Source organism: Corvus kubaryi, unplaced genomic scaffold, assembly GCF_017639235.1.
Source record: "Corvus kubaryi isolate FWS band 111438036 unplaced genomic scaffold, C.kubaryi_AGA036_p1.0 split3-73, whole genome shotgun sequence".
Taxonomy (NCBI): Eukaryota; Metazoa; Chordata; class Aves; order Passeriformes; family Corvidae; genus Corvus; species Corvus kubaryi.
In genome coordinates, this window is record NW_024582091.1 from 21043559 (window position 1) to 21069524 (window position 25966).

Here is a 25966-nt window from a genome sequence, read left to right on the forward strand (position 1 = left end):
TTTCAGTGGAGCAGGGTCTGGCTGCTGTGTTTTTAGAAATTCTTGTATTGTTGTGAATTGCAAGAGTCAGAAGAAAAAAGCAGACTGAGTTGTGTTTGACAGACAGCACAGTCAGGACTATGAAGCTTCAGAGTCACCGTAGCTTCCGCTGCATCATGCACTGGAGAGTGGGCGGAAAACTGACTAAATAGTACCAGTGCTTCACCAGGCAGATGGTCAGGCAAAGGCCAAAGCCCTCTGTCCCTCACTCCCCTGCCTCTTCCAGTTCCCAGATACAAGTTGAACTGGCACAGGGGTTGCTATAATTTGCTGCTGGTATAGACCAGCAACAAATTACTCCCCTGAGGAGCAAGCAGGAATAGGGAAGAGCATCTCTGAGGCATAAGACCTCCAGCACGATTCCTTACGCACCACCCATCTCTCAGGGCTATGCCCAGAGGCCCAAGCTACCCTGTGGAGGATACTTCTAAAGCCACCAGAGAGAAGAGAACCTTTCTCCCACCTCCCGAATTTCCCTCTCCCCTTCTGAAGTGTAATCAGTGTAGATAGATGTCAACTTGATTACACTCATAAAAACAAACTATATTGGTATGTGTCTTGGACCTCAGTGTAGGAGGGACACACTCGCCTGCTGGCAGGCTCGGAACAATACCTTTCGCTAAGGAAACTTGCTTCTACTTGCTTGTCTCTTTTTGCATTTTTACATTTTCCAGAACTTTGGATGCAACGGGCCGCTTTCCAACAATGCTTTCTCTGCAATAACTGGTAATGCAAGACATTACTTGGTGTGACTACCAGGGTCGTGATTGAATCCCAGAGGGAATATATTCAAATAGGCAGCAAAATAAAACCCTGATGGTGAGGTCTTTACTGTGAACTTCTACTTGCATCACAAATTGTACAGCTTTAACTGTCTGGAAGAAACTTTCATTTGTATTTGAACATAGCCGTACTTAAGGATAGACCAGTGCTTTTTTCCTCACATTGAAAGAGGTTTATATGACACATCACCAAGGTTAGGGATTCCCATATCTCAGAATCATTGATGCATTTATGATCACTGTTTTGCTATTAGGATGGGATACGCAGTAATTTCCCACTGATAAAAGGACAACTGGAGGTGGGGCTCATCTGAGCAAATGTACATGCTTGCAATGTAGGTCTCCAAATCCCAGTTAAGCATCCTCTGATGTTAAGGGTCAGTGGAGAAAGATAAGCATTTCTAGGCATGACTTATTTTGTCTTATTTGTAAAAGATCAGACTTTTGTATAAGATAAGTCTCTTTCTTAAAGTGCTATTGATTGCACAAAGAGTTAAGGGTGAGCATCTTAGATGTCTGCATTTCAATTAAGAAGTAGCCATCCTACTCAGGGAGATTAAAGATTGCAGAAGGATTTAAGTGTTTACATCTGAAATGTGGATACTCAGAATGCTTTTTTAGTTGCACTTCATGGAGATAGCAAGAGTTCCCGAGGACCAAATCCATAGATTTGCTGAAGGCAAGCATGCCTGTCTGTGAGGCACCTTGACTCCCAGTGACATCCACTGCCCTAGGCTTCCCCTGTTCAAATGAGAAAAAAAAGCAAAAAACAACAGTCAGGACAGAGTGTAGCTCTGAAGTATTACACAGTGTAAGCAAAGAGACAGACAAAAAATTGAAAATCCAGAGATAGAGTTTTTGTTAAATTTTTAAATAATTTAAATTTTTGGATTGACTGGAAATTCCTCAAAAGTAGATTTTTTGGGGTGATATTTTGGTTATGTCTCATTCTGTTGAAGTACATGCTTTCCCCACATAAGGGAAAAAGAATAAATATTTATACAGGACGCTGAATATACTATATTGTAGCTACAACGGCATTTGATGCACACCCACACATATCTGTGTCTGTACATACATGTATAAAAACTGCAAATACTTCCAAATGCTAAGCACATTATAAATGATAAGAAGATAATTAAGTCCAAAAACTCCAATTAATCCCTGGCAAATACGGAAGCCTGGGAAGGTAGGTTTAACAGGTCTTACCACTGTTGTCAGTAACTTGTGGAATGTAGCAAGCATGGAAAACAAGTGACAATATGATGACCATGTGGCTCTCCCTGTTTCCAGACTCCATGTCCATTTTTAAAGATCTATAACTTCCTAATGTCTTATTGTTAAAAATGGTATCAAGTAGAAGGTAGGACTCAGACTCTAAGAAGGAATTTGATGCTTAATTCCTGATAGAATCTATTATCTCTCTTTGACACACAGCAGAGTTGTCTGAGCTGTAAGATTTCTTATTTATGCTGCAGCAGCAATACAGCTTCTCCCCTCCATCAGCCCGCTTGAGAGAAGTAGAGAGTTCTTACTGATGGCTGTATTTTTACGTTTTTGGTCCAGAGTGGTTTAGTGGGAAAGTGACTGTAAATCTCCTTCTTTTATCCAGTGGTCCACTTTTCCTTTGGGGTGTCCAAAGTATCCTGGATTTGCGTGCAATTAGCCAGAACTTTTTGTCTTTTCCAAGAAATCAAACTCTGATCAAGACACACTGCTGCTGTGGGTGATAGCTGGTCTCCTCTGATTAGGGTAAACAAAAGAGTGAAATAACCACTTGGTACGTGGAAATGTTTGCAGGGAAAAGACATTATCAAAATTTCTTTTTGTACAGTATAATATTTGAGACCCTGCTATTTTTCCATGATAAATATATGCAGAGTAGCTTAAAAGGCAAAAAAAAAGTAGTTTCCACTTCTGCAATAGTGGAACCAAAACTGTCACCAAGAACATTAGCACATATAAGGAATTCTTTGATTTCTTTTATTAGATAAAATTTTTTGGGCACTGTAAAGTATGAAAATATCCCAGAATTTGTTCTGAAAGTAAGATCTTTTTCTGGGATTTCTAGCAGTAGAAGGAGAAGTAGAAATAGCAAGGAAACAGAGGGTACTTGGAAGATAGCTAAATGCTGATCTTCTCTAAAGGAGCTTTGTGCTGGAAACAGATCTGTCATCTGCCCAGCAGAGACCTTCTAGAATAGCTCAGATGGATTATGAGTGCTCCAGCCATGTCCAGTAATCCAAAAAAATATTGTTCTGAGAAATTGGAGGTCTTTGAGAGGGAGGGGAACCCCTGCATGGTGCTGAAAATTCAAGTCAGACACTTTGACTGTTTTCCCATCTTTTTCCCTGGATACCAGTGTTGCAGGTTTTTTAAGAACATGGCCCAGTGGCTCCTTGGGACCAATTTTCTGCAGGAACTGGCAGGGGGAGGGTCAGTTCACCAGTCCGAAAAGAGTTTCTGCCCCACCTTGCCATTCCCAGCATATTCCAGCACACTCTGGTTGACATGGCTGATCAGCACAGAAGAACAAAGGTCACAATGAGTTAAGAACATGTGACAGAAGATAGCACTATTGATGTCCTAGAACCTGCAATATCACAATGTTTTTATAATCATATATTATCAATACAGACTAGGGGATGAAGGGATTGAGAGCAGCCCTGCTGAGAAGGTCTTGGATGTGCTGGGGGATGAGAGCCTGGACGTGAGCTGGCAATGTGCACTGGCAGCCCAGAAAGCCAAATGTATCCTGGGCTGCATCCAAAGCAGCGTGGCCAGCAAGGAGGAGGGACAGGATTCTGCCCCTCTGTGCTGCTCTGGTGGCACCCCACATGCATCTAGCTGCATCCAGCTCTGGGGTCCTCAGCACAAGAAGGACTTTGACCTGTTGGAGCAAGTCTAGAGGAGGGCCTCCAAGAGGGTTGGAGGGATGAAACGCCTCTCCTCTGAGAAAAAGGTGAGGGAACTGGGTTTGTTCAGCCGGGAAAAGAAAAGGCTTAATTGCAGCCTTCCAGTACCTGAAGGGAGCCTGCAAAAAAGGCAGAGAGGGACTTTTTATAAGGACATGAAGTGACAGAACAAGGGGGAATGGCTTCACACTGAAGGACAGTAGGTTAGATTAGGTATTAGGAGGAAGTTCTTTGCTGTGAGGGTGGCGAGGCACTGGAACAGGTTTTCCAGAGAAGTTGTGGATGCTCCACATATGGAGGTGTTCAAGGCCAGGCTGGATGGAGCTCTGAGCAAACTGGTTCAGTGAAATGTGTCCCTGTCCATGTCAGGGAGCTTGGAACTACATGATCTTAAAGGTTCCTTCCAACCAATTCTATGAGTCTATGATTCTATGATTATTTTCCAATTGCATTGTGGCTTTGATAGAATTTTTTTTCCTAAAGCAAGTAGAAAGATGTGCTTCTGGCTTTTGATAAGAGAGTACAAAACACAGGGTCTGAATTCTGCCACTCTCAGTCATCACAAACACCACCCACCTGCAAATAATTCTATGTATTTTTGTAAAAGTATTTTTGATTGGCGTTTAAAACTACTTTTTGATTAGAGTGAAATGCAAATGGAAGAAGATAAACATCACTTTCATTAGTACACTTAATTACAGGTTAAATAAATAAGATTCTCCTCCTGCCACCTTTCCTTCACTGCCAATTTTGTTTTTCATTTCACATAATTTCTGCTTTTGAAGTCATCCTCTTCTTGTGCATGAGCACTGTTCACTCGTGGGCTGTGGATAGAGGTTGTAGAAGTGGTTCCTCAGGCATATCAAGCTGGAATAGCAGTACTGGTTTCCTGAAATAGGGAACAGTCTGAAAAATAGCAAAGAGATGGCTGAGGGAGAGGTGAACAAGGAAGACATGTATGACAATGTATAGAGAGTCTTCAAGGCTGATGAGAGAGGACCGGGAGCTTTGCTGAAGAATGGAAAGAGAGGGATGTTATTGTGCTGTGTCTGAAAAGGATTTTCTCTTTGTCACAGGAAGCACTTGTCTACATGGGCTGGCACAACCACCTTTCTAAATCACATCCCTCAGGACTGCAATACAGCCCTGCGAGGCAGGCTTAGTCCTCAGATATCATCATCTTAAGGAGGTTGTGATAATTTCCTGACTGAAAGGGTCTTCTCTTACACAGAGAACATGATGAAGCTGAGCCTTTTTGCCTTTTCCTTCTCCAACTCACAGGAGAAAAGATGAATCAGAAACAGAATCAAACCCACTGAGTTCCAAAACTGGTCGTTTGCCTATGTGGTAGTCCTTTTCCTTTTTTTCTTTCTCCCTGTGAATCTGCTTTTCTGGACCAAGTGCATTTTTATTGAGACAGTTCATGGACAACACTTGTGAGGGCTGGTGCTTCCTATATGTCATGGAATGAGATCTTCTTGCCTGTTCTTGGATGGACTGTCTGGGGGAAATACTTCTGAAGCCAGAGGGGATGGTATTGTCAACCTCTTAACCACAGACAAGAAGCAGTCAGAGAAGTCAGACACATCTCCTGCCTGGCCACAGGAAAAGTGGGAATGGTGTCATGGGACAAGAAGGGTGAGTGGGAGGAGTTCAAGTGTTTTCTGCCAACTGAGTTTCATTTCACCTACTGGCACCTGGCAGACATCATCAGACAGCCAAGGAGCTCTCAAAAAGAAGTCCTTTTAGTTTTTCTTACGAAATATTTTCACTTTAAAGGCATGATGAAGTGCGAGAGATTGTGTGTGAAACCAGCTGCAAAGTTTTTATGTTTTGTTAATTTATATGATGGGTCTTGTTTTCTCTTTAAGAGTGACATTTGTTACAGTTCTTATTGAACACACAGCTGGGATAGAAGCAAGGAGTTACTTATTCATATATGTGTTTACAATTCCAAATTAAAAATGAAATCCTCATGAGAAGGCTGAAAATTTTTTCATGATTTCCATAAAAAAAATTGGTGGAAATCTCATTATCTAAAGTTTTGTATATGAAATCTGTAAAGCAGCTGCAGCAAAAGACTAAATAAAAGTCACTTTAATAGTTGCAGGTCTAGGCATTTAAATTACATAGTGTTATCCCTGTGTGAAACCTGTATTTGTACATGCTTATATTACTGAAACCTTCATTTGTTAGGATCCAAGTGCTGCTGCTGTGCATGAAGTACTCTGTGAGGTACACCAATATGTTGCCAAAGTAGCATGAACGTGTGCACTGATGTTGATCCAGAGGAAGCCTAGGGGTTCTTCCTTTCCCTCTTGTACGCTGATTATTTCTGCCAGGCCCAGAGAAATCTGTGCAAGCACGCAGGGGCCGTGGCTTGGTGACAGGATGTACATGCAAACAGATAGCTTCCATGATGCTCAGAAGTCTTTTTTTCCTGAAGGTGCTGTGCAGCAACATCTTTGAGTTGTAGGAGAAGACAAGCATGGGGCAGATGGGAAGGACCCAGCCCCATTGCTCTAGGGCTGGGGTTAGTTGGTGCACAGCACCCCACTAAAACGAGGCCCAGAAACACTCCTTCTCAAGCCCTGTATGTAGAGATGTCAAAAATAAACTGTGTAAATATGCCAGAAAGATGATACTTTCATGTTTTTATGCTAAAAATGGGTAAGGGAATTGTCAGGACTCTTGTGAGCAAAAATGATAATGTATGACATTAAATATTGACTTAAAATATCTGTTTTGCCACCCCTTTCTATTATTTCAGTATGCAGTTGCTTGGAGGTAAAGTATGATTTTTCTGTCCACTCTGTAATAATATATAATACATCAGAACAGAATTTTCTAAGTCTTGTAAAAATCAATCCACTTTCTCTATTCAAATGCAGATTAAATGTATCAGATCTCATAGCAATTATATTTCTGATCTTTTCCTTGTTCATTGCCTATGTCATGGATAACTCAAATATAAGTTTTTTGGGAATGTTTTTCAGGTTGAAAACCTGATTGGAAAATTTTGAGATGTGTGGTTTTTATTTTGGATGTTTAGTAGCATGCTAAGTAATGACACTTGCGTAGTCAAGTCTTTAAATTACTAAAAAGTGATGATGTAGTAGGGATAATATTTACTGGTAGGATCAGTAAGATGCTGTATGTGTTGATAATTGACAGGAAGAGACATCTTCTCTCTTGCACTGCAAATTGCACAGTTAAGTCAACAGTGAATGAGTTTTCATGGTAGATATCCTGTATAAGGTGTTCAGCTGGGAAATGTGTGTCACAGTCCAGCCAGATATGAGAAGAACTTAGTTAGTGTATGGTAGACACAGTTCTTTACCTGACATTTTGTTTACTGAAGTGGGTGGCCGTGTAAGTGACTAGGACTCATTCAAAATAAGATATTTGGCATGCACATGGTCATTATTCTGTTTAAAAACCAACACTGAATGCATTCCTGTGCTTCTCATTCAAATGTTTTCTGCTGTTCATTTGATTTTAAAGTAGTAATTATTGTTACACAGAGCTGCTTCTGTTGAGAAAAATGCTCTTTCTTGACTGTGATAATGTGTGCCAAGCAACCTTTAGATGCTACCTGAAATAAGATATAAGGACTTTGAGCTGTGTTTATGTTGTCTATGAGCACATGTGTACACATGCACACATGGGTACTGGCATTGTGACACAATGCAAACACCACAGGCTCAGGCACAGACATAGAAAGAAAATTATTTTTCTCCTGCTTATTTTCTTGGCACTTGCAGCTTGGTTAGATGTGAGATAGATGAAACATTTGCATCTTCTATCTGCATAATGAGTTCTACACAAAATGATCGCAGCTAATGCAAAAGACAGGGTGGCATGTTTTCAGTTTTAATGGGGACACTCAGAAAACTTCCAATCTTTCTTGACATTTCTTATAGCAAAATAAATGTGGTCTAGGTTGGAGTGTCTATTATGAAAATAAGAGAAGAGCAAGTCAATTATATTTCAATGACTGAATAGCCAGGGGTCCTCATTAAAATGATCAGAAAGGCTGCAGTGTTGCTTTCTTGTATGTAGCCACTGATTAAGTTGTGTAAGAATGACATGGCCTTTTTGGGAGAAAAGCAGAGTATGCCGTGGTCTCTGGCCAGCCAGCCAGAAACCGTTGACACTTACAAAAGTGAGATGCGCACTCCATCAAGAAAGGGAAGTTACTACTTATGGGGTCATGGACTCCTGATGTATTTAAAAATAGTTGTGGCTGTTTTATTGGACACAGTCAGAGAAAGCTTTGAATTTGCACTAGGCTGTATGAAAATGCCTGCGGTATGGTGGTGATATGGTATGTTTTCCTTTCCGCTGGCTTCGATGAAGTATACATAGCTTAACAGAATAGTACTATTATTGCAATCTCTGTATTTGAACCTTTAAGCAATATTTTAGTTATCAGTTCATTACTATTCATTTCTTAGAATTTAAATTCTTCTTATTTGCCAATTATTTTTTTGGTATAAAATATTAGGAGAAAAAGGCTCGGTAATTTTTTCCTGGGAGAGGCTGTATCCTGAAACGGTAAAAAGAATATTTGTTTAAACCTCCTGAGGGTTTGCAGTCTAAGGAAATACAGTATTGCCTAAGATCTGCTAATCCCAGATCAAGTGGCTGTAGAATTTAAAAAATGAATATTTTTCCTTTCATGTTACTTAACAGACCTTATGTATTTATTTTTAAATAATACTTCTGCAATTATATTTTATACAGTTTCACATCTTTTAAAAAGGTGATTGCTTTAAAGAGAAATCTAATTCTAATAAGGATTTCTATAAAGAAATATACCTTAGGTTTTTTTTATTTGGAGAGTGTTGTAGAATGTTAACATTTTACATTTAAGAGAGATACAAAGAAAAACAAATCCCATGTGTTAATTAAGCTGTTGTGGTTTAAGTTTCTTCCCCCTTTAAATTGCATCACTGACAGTTTCTAAAGATGAATTGATAAATAAAAGACAGTATTTAATAGTGGTCTTATATCTATTAGTACAGTGAAATTTGAACCAATATTCATCTTCTACTGAGGTGGAAATACACCTCAGCATTTTCCACTTTTACTATCTGATTCAAGTAAATACTATTGCAACAAATAAAACCAAATAAAATCTCTACTATTTCTAACTGCAAGTACTAGCTAATCTAAGCTTGTATTCTAAGTCAAATCACATCATAGAGTGCTCCATCATTAACAATGATGTTTCATTATAAATGAAGACAAATAGAGTTTTATATAAATCTGCTCACATTTTGATGAAATAATTTTTAGTCTCAAGAAATCCAGTAGCAGGAGACACTGTAAGCTAAATACATTAACATATCAGGTACTTAAAACTAATTTGATTTACTAAAATCAGCTAATAATGCAGCTAAATAATGATGCTCTTCATTTACAATTCAGGAGCACAGTAATGGACAAGGGAAACTGCAAGTGCTTGCAGTCAACAATAAAAGAATTAGTAATTTTGCCAATTATTGTGTACCACAAGATGGCTATTTAAAAAGTTTTCATTTTTTATTTACATACATGGCATCTAAACGGGAGAAAAAGTGTCCCTGCCTTACTTACTTACAAATGCATGAGCGGCTTTAATTATTTTCCATATAATTTCTGTGATATTTTGAGTCTTTAAATTGTTTGTGGAATTCACTCAGTCATTATTTCTTGTTTAGTGGATGAAGAATCTCACTGTAGTAAAAAGAATTCTGTTCATTTCTCTTTTTACCAGTTTGGCAATAGGTAAAAAGATTATATAATTTATACGTCCTAATTTTTTTGCGGCAGGAATAAAATTCATAAATAGCAACCAGTTGATAAGTCTATTTTTGTGTAAGGAGAGACACAATTATTGATGTAGTACCCTGAGTATGAACACAGTGTTATGGTGCTTAATACTTGAATTTGGTCCAAAACACGTAGATGTCTTTTCTCCCAACATTTTAGCACTTGGTTTAGTATCTTTTTTCAGCAATATGTGGTACTAAAATTCCTTAGTGACTGAAGAAGATAAGTAGACTTTTTTCTTGAATAAAACTATGAAAAGTTTTGAGCAGTGGAGAGTAAAGGTTGAGATTTCTTAAGGTGCTCTGGTTTTGTGCTTAGCATGCATGAACACAAGAACAAATTAAAAATATTCTTCAGAGTGATTGGGAGATATTTTTAAGAACTTTGCCATCCTTCTCTAATTTACTTCCCTAAATTTATGATTTGTGTGTCAAAATATTTTTTTAAATGAAAGCAAAGAAGGTACTACAGGTCTTTGAAAGTAATTAATGCTATAGTCGCTGTTCTCTGAAAGTGAATCAACAGCAGTAGACTATAGATGTCAGATATGCAGGCGGCTCATCTGACTGATAAGTCCTTCCAGACTGCTTAGAGTCATCTAAAAAATCACCTCGGAGTTGATGTTTCTGAAGGGAAACATATTCCAAGAGGTGGATATGATTGTACTCTTTATGTAGAATTTTCAAGAGCCATTTACCATGTTTTGGAAGCAGAATTTCTTACATGACCTACTCAGCTCTCTGTAGACGTGCTTGAAAGAAAAAGAGGTTTGCAGAAAACATTTTGTGTTGTTATCTATGTCTTTATTTAAACCTTAGGTTTTCTAGCAAGAAATGTAATTCAGGACTTGCATTATGTGAAGTGTGGTTTGTGCGTTTTACGGGTTTAAACAAGATTAAGAGATTAAAGTTGAGAACAAGTTACTGTATGCGAATTCAAATGCAAAATATCCTCATTATAGTAATTCACAGGAAATTCACCCCCACTGCTGTAGAATCAGAACTCACCGAACATGGCCTAATGTCAGCAATGAACTCTACTTTAACCAGCCTTTCAACCTGTGTATCGTCAGAGTAATTGGTCTTTTAGTTGATTTGACTAACTGACAGCCAAGCCACTAATAATTACCTGTGGCAGCATTTATATTTTTTTCTTTTACACTATAGCACAACATCAATGAATATATTTTAAATATTAACAGTAGTTGAATGTTTAGATTATAATTTAAATAATTATTTATGGAAATATAATTGCGCGTCTGTGCCTACAATGGAGAGGCTTTGTAATTTGATTAAAGAGAGAACAACACTGTATCTGCCCATCTAATTTTGTGGTTAAACTATTCATGACTTATAATAATATATTAATTTTGTCAATTTGTTAGGGTATCATTTCAACTTTTTGACAAGCTTTCATCTTTATTTAGCTGAATTCAGGCTCAAGACAGTGCTCACTTAATAACTTATGCTTTGTGAAGCTTTTCAAGAGCATGATATTCTCACAACCATCCACAATTTTCTTACATTGTGGTGCTGAGTCTCTTTAACATAGCATATTTCCACAGGAATGTTATACATAAATATAAAGCATATGTATGTAGGTATGGTCTCAGCAGAGTAGAAATGTGCTGCAGAGACTTCCAAGACTCATGTGTGCTGGAGAACTTATTTCTGAGGTAAGCTAGAGATAAGGACTCACTAAAACCTAAATTAATGCTGTTTGCTCCTTTGCAGAATATTGATTTGGGTACTGTGTTTTGTTCTTTACGAAGAAGATATATTTGCTTATAGACATTATTGTGGAGTATATTTGAGTGATGAATGAATAGAAAATAATAGACTGGGTAAAAAAAAGCAATGTTTTAAAATTTAAACTCTTTAAAATTACTTAAATTTCCAAATATCATGTTTCAGTTACGGAACTAGAGATATTTAATTTTTAGTATAATATTTTAGTTTCTAAAATATTTTTGATATGTCTATTTATCTCTCAGGCTACCTATAATTTGCATTCTACTGGATAAAGAGCATAGATTTTTCCTGTACACCACTGTTGTACTCTTCTATTCTTATAATTGCATCATTTTTAGAACTAGTGAAATGTAGCAATATTGGATCATTACTTGTTTTCCCGATCTGGATAAAATGTCAAAGTATTTATTTCCTAAGACTGGTTAACAAGTCGTAGAAATGCTTATAATTCCATGCTGTAGCTATATAAATTCTCAATATTTTAAATATTTTTAAAGTGTTTAAAAATATTCTCTGATGTTTATTTGCATAGTATTTCATTACTCCTGAGAGTATGTTGTTGTATTTTAATTACAAATATTGATTAGTTGATGATATTAAAAAGTGAAATTTAGTTGAAAAGCAGAATCAGATATTAGCATAAATGGGGAAAATTAGTTACCATATATTTTAGAGTTACATGGAAGTATTTTTTAAAATGTGTTGACTGAAAAACTGTAGGTATTTTATTTTGAAGGTATTTAAAAATCTAAGATGAAGACTATCAAAACTGTTCCAGTTACTGAAAACAGCAGCTGAAAATATCTTTCATGCACACAGAGTGCCTACGTTGCTTTAGTGTTTACTTTGATGTATGATCATTCTTTTTCATGTACTAATATTTATTTACTCAGAGAAATGTTGCTATTGAATAAGAATATTTCAGGCATTAAAGCTTTGTTTTCCTATCAATGCATTTAAAAAAAGTTTTATTACACTGCCCTTACAATAAATATTTCCAAAAACTTTCCTGAATTACAAAAATTTAAATAAAAATAATTAATTTCAACTATATGATAGCTTTAAAATAGGAGAGGTTGTGTGTTTTTTATTTGGTTAATCTATTTGGTTGGTGCAGCCTGTCATTACAAAGTTTCTGAGGGTAAGCTATAAAGTACCTTCTAGCATGTATGAGTGCAGGAGGTCTGTGATTTTTCCATTAATTTAAGAGTATTCTTTAAAAACATTAATAAATTAGGCATATTTTACAGATTTCAATAAAAGAGGAAGTTATTTAATCTTTTTCAATGAACAACTCATTATAAACTTGCATCTTATTGTCCCTAAAACATGCATTGCCACTTATAAAAGTATTAATTATACCTTAGATACTCAGAATAATGAAAATTAGAATTAGTCATGAAATTTGTAGGTGTTTTCAAATAATTACTGAAAATGTGATCTTTAATTAAGAAACAACAAAAAGTAGACAATGCTACTTGACTTTTTATAATCCACTCAATAAAAAAAAAAGATTGCTGTGGCCAAAGACAGACAATTACAGTAAAATAAAAGTCAAGTGTATGATGTAAAAATGAGAGTGAATATTTTAAATAACATCCAGATAGCTCACCTGAGTTTGTTAAAAGTAAGCGTATGTTTGCAGGTCTGTCATTGACATTGAATAATCCTAAGAGTTTTCAATTAAAAAGAAGAAATTTAGAACTTGCGCAAGTAGTATGTTCAAAGCCACTTATAGAGGGGGGTATTTGGGGGTATTTTGTACACTGAATGGTCTAAGAAATGCTTAGTGAAATACTGAATAGGTAAATTCATCTTACCTTTTCATGTTACTGTCTGACTTTTTATGTGTAAGTAGCTACTTCAATGCAGAGCATTGTTGTTTTCCTGGGAGACCTGCTAGCAAGAGCAGAATATGGATTATGATACTTCATATGTAGATGAATTACTTCAGTTTTCAAACCAAAAAGATTTATCAGTTTCTTGCTTCATTTCAGTTCCTGTAATTCTGCGTGGGTCAATCAGCCAGCCACATATACATTTCAATTTATCTGCCATCCTTCAGCTGCTTACCGAAACACCTGGTGCTCATGCAAAATCAAAACAACATTCCAGTTTCCACATTTGTCACATATCAAGATTCACAGAAAAGTACTTCACATGTAAACAATATTCTTCTCTTCTACTTTGTCAGTACAGGGGGCTTTAAAAGGTAAGGGTCTATTTATGGATACTAAAATCTCCACTGCTGCCATGGTTCTATTTTCTGTAATCCCTTGAAAAGCTTCCTCATATCACCTAAAAAACAAAATCCAGACTTTGAGTAATAGACCTTGAATATGAATAAAGTTTGAGCTGTTGGATGAATGGACAAAACAAGAGTGAAGTGTCTAAAGGGGTCCCTGACGAACAAGAACAACTGTGTAACTTATCTCAAGATGGTATGCAGCTCATAATTTTTGATGTCCTAATTTAAAAAAGTGCAGCAGCAAAATGTAATGCCCATATCGTACATCACCTACTTCAGTCTTACAAACCTCAGTAGGAAAGTGTGTGTCTAAAGAACCCTAAAGTGCTTGGCTATAATTTGGACTAAGAAGGAGATAGGGATCTCTGCTTTAAAAAACCAAAGCAACGCCCCAGCCAATCTTTTGGCACTTATTTCAATTTAAAAATGTTTTCTGATGGGAATATGAGGGTGGGAGCAAGAAAATGAACTCCAGAATGATATTTTTTGTTGGAGTTTTTCCTGTTATGTGAAATTCTGTGGCTTTAATTAGTTAACTATTGAGTTGTCTGATTTTTTTCTTTTTTCAAGAACATATGTTGTACACCTGAAAACCAGCATATATTTAAGAAAACTGTCTTGGCAGATCAGCTACTTTCATGTCATATGGCAGTTTCTAAGCAGCTTGGATTGTAAAGGCCTTTATAAGCAACTGAAGCTTTCAGAAATGAAGAATGGAAGAGGTGTAGGGTGATAGTTTCCAATTAATGTTATTTAAAAGTAAAGAAATCTATATGAAATGGCAATAAACCAGAGGAAAACATTTTTTTTGTTTCACAGAGAAGCTGTAATGTCTCAGGCCACTGAATGAAGACTTAGCATATTATGACAGTGAATTTGGATGTGGTAGGGATGTCATTTCTGGTCCTCTGAACAATGTCCCTGGTTGTTCCTATTCAAAGTTAGCTGCAAAACTCCTTGCCCATGTCGCAGCTTCCAGAGCTCTTGGTAGCTGTGGCTGACAGGCAATTTCTACCCTGCTAAGGACTTGGTGAGACCAGGTGGTCACAGACCAGTTGTAGGCCGCTATCTCCTCTCTCTGAACATCTCTACCCACAATTTTCTGTAGGGATCTGTATTGCCCTGTCTCCACCACCTCAGGAAAAAGCAGGAACCATGATCTAATTACCAACTGCAGCAGGTAACCCATAAAATTCTTTCCTCACCAGTGCAACTGCTGTCACTGGCATGAGGACACTGTGTGTGTAAGAAAGCAAAAGTCTTGAACAGAAAACACCTGGGTAAACTGGGGTCAAGAGCAATGAAGATATGCTTCTCTTTATGGTTGAAAAAGAGAAACATTCTGAAGAGTAAACTATGCAGCTATGCCTCAGTCATCACCTTTTTTCTTTTCCTTCCTTTTAAAATACACTGATTATCAGGCTTTTTAAAGGCTGTTTGATATTTTGCTAAATATAGCCAGATAAAAATGGGCATATTCTTACAAGAACATGGGAGCAGCTGCATTTCTCTAGTTAGTGTCCTGTTTATGACAGTAACAACAGAGGGCACTGTGGGAAGAGTGTAAGTACAGGGTAATGCTTCTCCCAAAATACTCTCTCTGCTTCAGGAAGCAATTGAAAACCCCCCTCTTTTTTTTTTTTTTTTTTTCCCTGACTGCAAGCTAGGAAACATCATGTCTTCTTCTCCAATTTAGGTACGACAATGCCTGTCATCACAAGACCAGATTATTTTGATTGACTGCATCTGCACTTGAATGTGAAGACAAGCCACGTGTTTCAGAGAGGTCAGAAGTGTCTGCCTGCCTTCCCCCTGGCTTAGACTAGGGGGAAACCTCTGCATGAGAGTATCCACTTGCTTCCATATCTGAGGTAGATGCTGGTTGAGTACTTTGATCCCAGATTTCCATGCAGCCAGTGAATTGAGCTCTGAACACCCAATAGTGTTAGATGGATCCAGGATGGCCAAGCAGGTGCTGTGAAAACTACTGAACTCTTGCAGCTTCAAAACTTCTGTGCAAAGGATTGTGGCCCCAAAACAACTCACTGTTTGAGCTGTCAATCTGCAGTGTATATCTTAACCTGTCAGCCTCTCAGAGCATAAAAATTCTCCACTGGGTCAGAGTAAAGATCCATTTACCATTGTTCTTTTCAGTTGTAATATGTCTGGTTAAGAGGGTGAGGAAGTAGGGTGTACAGCATTATTGTTCCATGGAATTCTTCATTCTTCAGTGGTTTGTAGTTCAGAGAATGCCAGAAACCCAGAAATAACATTTAAGAATAAACAATAAATAGCTCTAAATGGATTTGATCAATGGATTTATTTTTCTAAATTGCTAAATTGCATCTTGCAGCAGGGATTTCCATATCTTAAGAGTTCATCTTGTAAAGACCTTTTTGTTTTGAATTTGCTAGCTGTGATTTCATGTGATTTTTTTTTATTGGAAAAGGCAAACCCTCACTGTTCCAAATTCACTTAGATTGCTCATAATTTTTTATCCTTCAGTCATTTCTCTTTCTATTTTCTCTTTTTGAATCTGGGGAGCCTTAGTTCAGTTGTTCCTCATAGAGAAGCTGTTATATTTGCTTGCTTGCCCTTTTGTGATCCATCTGTTTGATTTTCTCTGTACCTTCAGCAGTCCTTCTACACTCTCTTTCTACCTCGGACACCGGCACAGAATCCATTAATGATGTGAAACATTAATTTATAGAGTGGTATAATAATCTCTCTATTTTCTAATCCTTTCTTATTATTCCAAATATTCAGATTAATTTTTGTATTTCTACTTAGAATTAAGCCCTTTTTTTGACAGAACTATTTGTTATAATCAATTTTTATGAGGTACTAGCCAGCTCAAAGCTGGAAAAAGCACAAAACATTTCCTAATGTAATTGTTCAAGTTTATGGAAGCAGAGCACACAGGACATTTCACTGTATTATTGTTTAAAACAATAATACGGGATAATTCCTTGGTAAGAATTACACTGTGGTGAGTTATGACTTGATGAGCTGGTAATGATAAACACTGGTAAAGATAAAACACTTGTGAATGCTAGTTCACAGGATGAAACAACTCATGCATGGCAAGGCCAGCAGAATCTGATGTGCAGATTTGGTAATAAGTTTTGCAGCTCTTTGTCACTGTGTTTAAGAACCCTTAATACACCTGGAGAAGTTGACCATAAACTGGAAGATTAAAACAGTTTCTTCAAAAGTTTAAAAGTTTTTTTTTAACATAGAAAGTTCTTATAAGAGCAATGGAAAAAGTAATTTTCTAGGATGGGTACTTTAACTGAACTCAGTACTTATAAAAATACACTATTGTTTGAGTAATCTCAGCTCTAAATTTCTAAAACCAGCTGATTTTCTTGCTCCTATCTGGACAGTAATTTTTATTAGTTTTGATTAATTTTGATTAATTTGATTTAATTAAAAATATTTTGGAAGCTATTTATTTTCAGAAATATTTCCACTTTCTCTTATTATTTTAAACTGCTTGCATACTGTCTGATTACTCCTTATGATCAGAAAGACCAAAGAGGAAAAAAAAGCCTCTCTGGACCAGTAAACTTATTTCAGGGAAATTCAGGCTACAAAACCAAGTTATTTTCAATGCTTCCCTCTTCTCTTCTTAGACATCCAGGTAATACTGACTTTGTATCAACTATTTAATTGATTTCTCTTATAGACCAATATTATTTCCTTAATCCTTAGCTTAAGTACTTGCTCTTGCTTTAAGACGACAGTGTGAAAGACATTGTTCCAGACCTTGCCTTCTCTTAAGAGATTAGGAAGCACAGTGTTTGAATGAGGAGGATATTAAGAAAAGAGAAAAGTGTACAAAATTTGAGGGCTGTTGGTAAGCTTTAGGAAAAACTGAATTTCTATGTCTACAGCAATATTTTTCTTGTCTTGGAAAATTTAATCTCTCGAGGAATAAACAAGATGTTTCTGATGACTATACAGTAATTACAGAGAAATTATCTTCTGTGTATCTTTAGTGATTAACAAATTCGTGACTTTTTTTTAACTGCAAAGTGCTCAGTCTTTTATACCAGGCTGCAGACATGTCACTTTAATGATATCTGTAGACTTTGAAAACAAATTTACACAGCAGAAGGATGACACATACGGAGATGATCACAGAACAGTGGTTCAGTAAAGTCAGGACCACATGATCTGCCAGAAGCTGACCTCATTTCTGAATGCTTTTAAATTATATGAATGGTTTTGCAATGAGTTTGGAAAAATAATTATATGCATATTCAATTTCCGTTGCCTTTTTTGTTCTCCATGCTTTATATTTTTACTGATTCTATTTTTTTTCTTAAATGAACTGCCATGCATTGCACTTTAGAGCAATCAGTTACAATTTTTTGTCTTTAGAGGATGTGAGCTACAGTTAAATCACACATTTGCTGTACCCATAATCCAAATAACTCTTAGATCTATTAATATAGTGAGCAAGACATCTCCATTTAAAAATAAAAGTAATTTACTCTGTGTATATTTCTGTTTTCTGAGGAAAGGGGAGCAATTATCTTCCCACTAGTTTATGACTTTCCTCTTTTCTACTGTGAAAACCAAACAGCCATAACACACAGCCATAATTAAAGAATATTCAGGACCCAAGTGGAAACTGTGTCCTGGAGCCCCTTCTAAATTTAGATTTCAAAAACACAGCTGTAGAAAGGGGCTTTTCTGCCTTTGGGCTATTCAACAAACCTCTGTTATTTCAGTAACACTCTAGATGCAAGTTAAAGGGAATGCAACACACGATAAAGAAAAGATTCAAAATCCTAAGTGAAGGAAATACTTGGCTAGAACAGTGCTCAGCTGTCTTTGGTATGTCAGATTGTTCGGTCCTGTTTTAGTGTTGTTTTAAAGAACATTTCTGGATGAAGTGGAGCCACAAGTCACTGACATTGAATCAAAGCACAAGGGAAAGGAACTACACCCCTTCCCACTGCCCTGCCTTTCTCACTGGGCCTGCAGTCCCAGCCCAGCACCCACTGTGCTTCCAGCAAAATCCAAAATGGATTCATTTACACCAGTCTCTCCTTCACTCTTTTAGACATTTGCTTGCCACTAGAAAAGGAAAGAAATAGAGCAGGGCACACTGCCATGTGGATGCTGCCTCTACCTGCTGACCTCAGGGAGAGTTTCCTAATGCTGCCATAAGCCACTTTCCTATTGATCCAGCTGCAGTGCCAGTTGATCATAAAAAGATGGTTAAATCTCTGTGTCATACCTAGATTAGAAAAATGGTCAAATTCCAATTCACGTATCCATGTAAGGCTGAGACCTTTGGTAGGACTCCATCCCATTCAATATTTTGGAGGGGGAAGATAGGAAATAAAATTCATGGGAGAACTTCAGGATTGTTTGAATGCATCAGAAACAGAGGTAAAATTAAAAGTTGGTGTAATTTGTGCTTCTCATTTCACTCACCTACCTTTGAAAGTCCAGACGGTCATGTCCATGCATCCTGCTCGAGGCAGAGGCTAGTGTTCACTTGAAACACAAACAGCCCAACTTTTTTCATGTTTTTTTAACAAATAAGGAGAAAAAAACATGGGAAAAATTAAAAGCAGTCATGAAAATTCACATTTCTCTAGTCAACATAAACAGGCTTTTTTCTTTTATGATTGTGTCTTTGCAAGTATTTACACAGTTTTTTTGGTAGTATATGGTGGGGACAGCTGGGATTAGCAAAAGCCTAGGTTGAATGATTAAATAATTAAATCCTTTAAAAGGATAAGGAATGGACTGGGGTTGATGACATGTCTGGAAGAGGAGTCTTTCCATGTTGTGCACTGCCATTCCCAGCTGCTGGTTTTCACTTCTTGCAGCTTCAGTTCAGACAAACTTAGTTCTCTGCCACCAGAACTCTTTAGTGAGTTATTCCTGATCTTCCCTTGTACTGGTTTTGGCTGGGATAAAGTTAATTTCCTTTATCGAGCTTCCTACAGTGCTGTGCTTGCACAGAGTTGAGGTCTTTGTTTCTCAGGCTGTCCTGAAAATGAGTAGGCTGGGGCTGGGGAAGAGGTTGGGAGGGAACATAATCAGGACAGCTGACCCCAACTGACCAAAGGGACATTCCATACTGTATGGTGTCATGCTCAGCATATAGAGCTGGGGGAAGAGGGAGGAAGAGAGGGACCTTCATTGTGGTGGTGTTTGTCTTTCCAAGTCTAGAAGGAAGCTAGGTGATCATCTTGAAGATCCTTTCCAACTCGAACCATTCTATGATTCTATGATTACATGTGATGGACCCCTGACTTCCTAGGGATGGCTGAACACCTACCTGCCCCTGGGAACTGGTGAATGAATTCCTCATTTTTCTTTGCTTGCATGTGTGGCTTTTGCTTTACCTGTTATACTGTCTTTATCTCTAACCATGGGTTTTCTCACCTTTAGCCTTCTGATACTCTCTCACATCCCACTGCAGGGAGTGAGCAAGCAACTGTCTGAGGCAGATTTCCCAGGTGGGATTAGACCACAATACCTCTTTAATACATCATAAAAACCTAATGGAGGACAGGCAAAGCAAACAACAAAAAATATGCAAATATCCTGCCCAAACTGGGCCAGAAATGGTGTGCTTAAATGTGCTGAGCCAAAGGATGCTCAGGGAAAGCAGCTCTTTGCAGGCATATCTGATTGATATTGTTCTTCCAAACACATAACCATGCAAGAGACTCATTAGCTGTCACAGAGGAAACTTTTCTTCCTGCTCATACAGGGCAAATGCCTGGGGTAGAAAATACATCTTGCAAAGATGACAGCTGGAATCACCCTTGGGCTGTGTGGTTGGGGCTGTGTGTTCTTCTCTCACGGACCCCTATGAATCTGTTTATCATTGCTTAATTCTAATCTGTCAGGAGCATTAGAAAGCCATAAAAAGGAAAGTCCAACTGGTGGGGGCAGTTGAAAGTGTGTGGGTCTGCTGTGGGAATCCCTGTTCATCCCAACCAAGTGGGAATGGTAACGAATTGCCTCCTGCCCGCCATGGCTCTCAACAGCAAAAGAAAATGACTCTTCTGAGAAGAGATGGTTGCTGTGCATCAACCATGCTGTAAAAATATTGGATGTAGACCTTTCCCTGGAGGTCTCACTTATCTGTAATCTTCTTCTGTATGTTTGTGTGATTCAAGAGGCTGTATTTATATCTTATTGACACCATCTAAAAGGTACTTATTTCTATCAGAAGAAATAATATCTGTATGGAAGCCTATTCAGCCTCGTGCTTTGTGCAACTTTGCAGAGGTACTGAAGAGTGTTTTGTGTATTGTGGTAACTTCAGAGCTTCCTTCTCATCCCTGAGGGGATACATTGCACTTTTAATGCTAAGATGAGTGAGTTTCTTCATCTGCAGTTCCTGATTAAAAAAAACAAATAAATAAATAGCATTCAAATGATTCCTTGTAAATTTAGACATCTTTAAACTTTGATTGCAGCTTCCACTTAAGGGTTTTAAATAATCTTAAAAAACTTCAGTAAAATATATTGCACAACAGTTTTTTCACTTAAGTGTTACTAGTGTTGATTTTCCCTGGATGGAGGAGCTGGAATGCTCTCCTGGAAATCTCAAAAGACCTCTATCTCTAAAATTGGTTGCAAAACTGGTTGCAAAAATGACTCATGCATGTCAGTGTTAGAGGCTGAGCGTATCTGGAACAGAACAAACTTCTCCGATTCCATCCCCAAATGCAGCAGCAGTGGCAGAAAGAGCAATTTTGCTTCTCTAAAATCCAGTTTCAGAGTTTCCATCTTAACACACAGAAAACTCTCTAAAGTTGCCACGGAAGACAGATCTGGTCATGCTTACATCATTTTACTGTATCCAGGTGATCATCTAGGAGTTAATAAATGTGCTCCAAAGGAATCCCATGCTTCTTCCCTTAAACCATTCTGATACCCTCTCATCTTTATTAATAAGCCAGTCTTATTAAAGGTGGCATTATATATATGGTTCAAAGGTGGATATTCAAAAATTACATTTGTCAATTGTTTCTGTGGCAAAAATTTGATACAGAAAGAAAAAATATTTTGCTGACCTTCCATAGTACATTTGAACGAATGACAGCTCACAAGCTGTGAACAGTTTGGGTATTTTAAAGCAGTCACATTCTCTTTATTATTTTCCAAACAGCAAACTAGCAGCTAGGTTTTGAGTCATTAGACTTTGTACGGTTTTGCATAGACAGGTTTTCATAGTATGGGGGCTACAGGGGTGGCTTCTGTGAGAAGCTGCCAGAAAGATTGTGTATGGACATAAGTCAGTGAGGTGTTTTTGGCAACTCAGACAAGCCTCCTTCCTCCTGAGGGAGTCTGTACTCCATTGGTCCATTTTTGGGTTCCTCGCTTAATTAAAAAGTGAGATTTACACCCCACATAGATATGAGAATTTTTGTCTCACTTTTGACATGTAGTCCATTGTGGAGGGTACATTTATTGCCAGTGGTCAAATAACCCTTTGTATTAGTTATCTTCTTGCTTTATAATTATTGAGCTCACCATGCAGTTTCTTTAGTGAATAAATGGATATCATACTGTTGTCACCATTGCTTTGTCAGAAATGGTGACACAGATCACAGGCAGAAGGATTCCCTGCTCTGGTTACTCTGACATAATCAGAATGGACAAGAGGAAATACCTGACCGAAGGAAACAGATTGTCAGAAGTGTTCAAGAGCCAAGATTATTCATTGCTTTGTGTTGCAAACTAAATGTGGGATTCTGCAGGTGGACCTCTTCTGAAAATTGGGCATTTTCATGCATATTTCTCTTGCTTACAATGGCATTTGAGCTGTGTTCTTTTGCTTTTTCTCCCATCTTTCTTTCCACCTGTTTATTTTCAAAGTGACTTTAAATTTGCTTTTAAATAATCATGCTTCCACTCTGGTGTAAGACTACGTCAGCTAGAACACTGTTTCTTTTTGAACTTCTTAAGCACTCTAGTAATGCGAACATTACTGATAAAAACTTAAAGACCTAAATTTTTAGGCACAACAGCATTCTCTACCCAATCCGATGGTTTAGATAAAGAAAGGTGAAAATAATTCCCACAGAGCACTGAAAATGTTAACTTTTGCTCAGACATCACATTATCACATTCTGTCTTACACTCTGAAAAATGCAAGGGGAGTTATACAGGACACACAGCTCTTTTTACTCTAATTTCCAATTAAATTTGATTTGGCCTCCCTGGCAGTTGTGAAAATAGTGACTGAGGCCCCATAGTTCAATCAGGAAATAGTGCTGTAACGAATTGCTAATTCTTTTAATGAATTTAACTACTTTAGGTCGAAATGAATATGGCAATATGATGTCCACATGCAAGCACATGCGTGGAAAGCTAATGAAGTCTATTCTCTGATTTGCCAGCTTTATCCTCAATTTGCATTTGGCTACAGGAATACAGTTCCAACTATATCAATGTCTGTCAAGCCATCTTGCTTTACAGTTGATATAGCACTAGCACCATGTTAAGCACAAAGTTAATATATCCTGGATAATAAGGAATTTTTGTGTCTGATTTACTATCCTGTCCCATCAATGTTTTTCATGGCTGTTTAGCTTGACTAATGACTTCCAAATGACCACAGAAGACTGAAGTCTCCCTGGGTGTTACAAAGTGTGTGGGGGGTTAATTTCAAAAAGCCTGTCTGAATTGCATTAATGCAACTCTTTGACCTGTGTGTATCCTCAGGACAAAATGTATTCAAGCAAAAGGTAGTAACAATAAAGAGGATTTAAAATTGAATTTTTATTGTTTTTCAGAAGTGAAGTTCAGTAAATGGACTTTTCATTTTCTTCCAGGTCCAAAATTGGAAAACTGCTGCCAGTCTCATCCAGCTTTGGTTTGGTACAACCTGCTCTCCAGGGCTTCTTGAGAAGGAATCCTTTATAATATTTTTAGTTCTTTCATACATATATCACAAACCGAAATGACTACTCTGTGTTTTAATTTATTTTTCTATGGTCATATTTATTCTGATATTTTAATTATGATTTAATTAATTTTGCAGTGAATTTGCTCTGCATTTAATTTTGATGTTTTTTTACTATGACTATAAGGTATATGCAGCCTGAGGGGAGGATTACTATCAGTAATAGTAATTGTTTGCCCTGAAGAATCAACAAAATCTATAGTTCTGGTGCATGGACCCAGTGGTATTAGATTAATGTCGATTATTGTCAGTAAATTCCCAAGGTGTCCTGCAGTTTGCCTATAAAAATTTATAGCCAGTCTAGGAATGAGAAAAGACATGTGGTTGAGATTTTTTTTTCTTTTTTTAGATAAAGTTTTAGATGAAATAGGCATGCAGTTTAAACACTGAATCCCCAATACTGGAATTTTTTATACTTTTGTTAAAACCTAGAAAATGGTGTGGTCATTAATTAGAAGATCATTTTTTTTCCCACTGCTGCATGTGAGCTTCAGGGTCTTTTTTTATTTAGTTGTTTATTGGTAGGACATTAGATCTAAAAGATGTCAATATTTTAGCCCATATCTTTTGAGAATGAATAATTTTGATGCAGTATTGCTCATTTGTCACCTAAATCTGATTACTTGCCAAGACTGCATTCTTAATGTCAAGGTTTCAATATTAAATATAGATTAATTTTGTCAATTCTGATGTTGACAAATTTAATTGACCGTAATTGTCAAAATTGCTGGTCATTAATTTATTCTCAGATTTTCTGTGTGAAAATATAAACCTGCAAAAGTGTCATTGTCAATTATGGTCCAATTGAAGTGACCTAATTAGCATCGTGTGATGAACCAACACATGGAAAAGCAAATGGGGGGACATGGTAAGGAGATAATTGAATGTGACATGAATACTAATACTGACTTTATACTATTTGAATCATTAAAACACTGTCCAATGAATAGTGCTTAATTTAATTTCATGTTTTTATTTGCTAGAACAGCACAGAAAGATAATGAGGAACACCTGAATTCTTTCCACTGGAACAAACATTTGGCAGGACAAATGGAATAACTGAAATAAAAGTGGTACCCCAATTTTATTTAGTAATGAGCAAACTGGCCAATATTCTCTAGGATTCTGACTTACTTCCTTATTTTGCAGCATTTTCCAGACACAAGCTATTCCTGGAAAGGAAATAGTTGCAAACTCATTTTGCACAGGTGAGTGGGCATCAAGAGAGAAGGAAATCTAGAAGTCACGCCATGCCACCATGTAATCTTACCACTAATGCTGTGAATTATTATACCAACAGACAACTGTAAGAGCTCAACATTTCTTTAAGCCTTATTAAGTACCAAATCAGTGCCACTGAACCCACTGAATTCACTGGGCACTCTTCTGTTTCTTCTCTTTGTGTGAGCTGCATTCAAGACTGGGTCTGTCTGGGATCAGTGTTTAAGAGCCAGTACTCCAAGCTCTCTTTCTGTCTGATGCATTGTCTTGGGGTGACTTTATGATGTGTATCCCATATTGCTGCCCCATGCCCAGAAATTAATTTTGTGCCTTTCTATGCCTTTAAACTGAGCCTGAGAGGGGAGAGAGACAAAACAGAGGGAACTTTCTAAGCAGTTTGCAGTTTGTTTTCATGTTTTCAAGCACACAGAGATAGAGACAGCACTCTGTGTTCAGCTGCAGCAGCAGAGCGAGAGTGGGGAAAGGACCCTGTTTGCTTTTGGCCAGTTTTTCAGCTCCTTTTTTTCTCCGGAGAGAGACAGAGAGTTGAACTTTTGTTTTCCTGGGACTTCGTTTTTTTTCTTTTTTTTCTCTGCTGGACTGTTTCAACATCAGAATACATCAGGAGGAATTTCCACTGAGGCCTTGGCCCTGGAGGTGGGCCCACCGCCCCATCCCAGCTCCAAGGAGGGGGAGAGAGAGATCTACGGAAGGACTCAGAATTTTCCCAGGTTTCTCTCAGCAGAGCGAGAGGTTTTATCATTTAGCATTATATCCTTTTCCTGTGTGTTTGTTAAATAAATAGTTTTTATCTCTTTCACTTTCCTTTGAGGAAAATTTATTTTTTCCCGAACCTGGTGTGGGGAGGCATGGTTGTAACCTGCCTTCTCTCAGAGGATATATTTCTAAATTTGCCCAAACCAGCACATGCATATAATCCTCCCTGCAACTGAATTTGTAAAGAGAGGAGGGACAACAATTTTTGGAGGCTTTTATCTCTTGTTGGACTCGTGGAACTCCAGTAAATGTAATAATTGCTGCATAGGCAATGTCTCCTACTGGGTGAACACTGTCTGGGTGCTGCCCTTGGTGTGTGGAGGCTTGTAAGAAACCTTTCAGACTCTGACTTAAAACTGCAATTTCACTCTGTGCTGCAGGAAGGGGAAGCACCCTCTGGGATGAGTAGTATGCAAAGTCAGGAGCACAGGGAATGCAGAAGTTAAAAGACTGAAGAAGAC

General features: G+C 37.5%; 1 long non-coding RNA gene across 3 annotated transcripts in view; it reads right to left on the reverse strand.

Annotated features, from left to right (window-relative positions):
* Positions 1-4010: 4010 nt before the first annotated feature.
* The window catches only part of LOC121659152, a 103120-nt gene continuing 81164 nt past the window's right edge, over positions 4011-25966 (reverse strand). For 2 of the 3 annotated variants that reach the window (XR_006014183.1, XR_006014181.1), the window contains 3 exons: positions 19008-19087; positions 13125-13203; positions 4011-6327 (listed from right to left, as the gene is read on the reverse strand). This is a non-coding gene — a long non-coding RNA (uncharacterized LOC121659152). Of the gene's footprint in view, positions 6328-12916; positions 12974-13124; positions 13204-19007; positions 19088-25966 lie in introns of all 3 variants that reach the window. The other variant, XR_006014182.1, reaches the window with a different exon arrangement.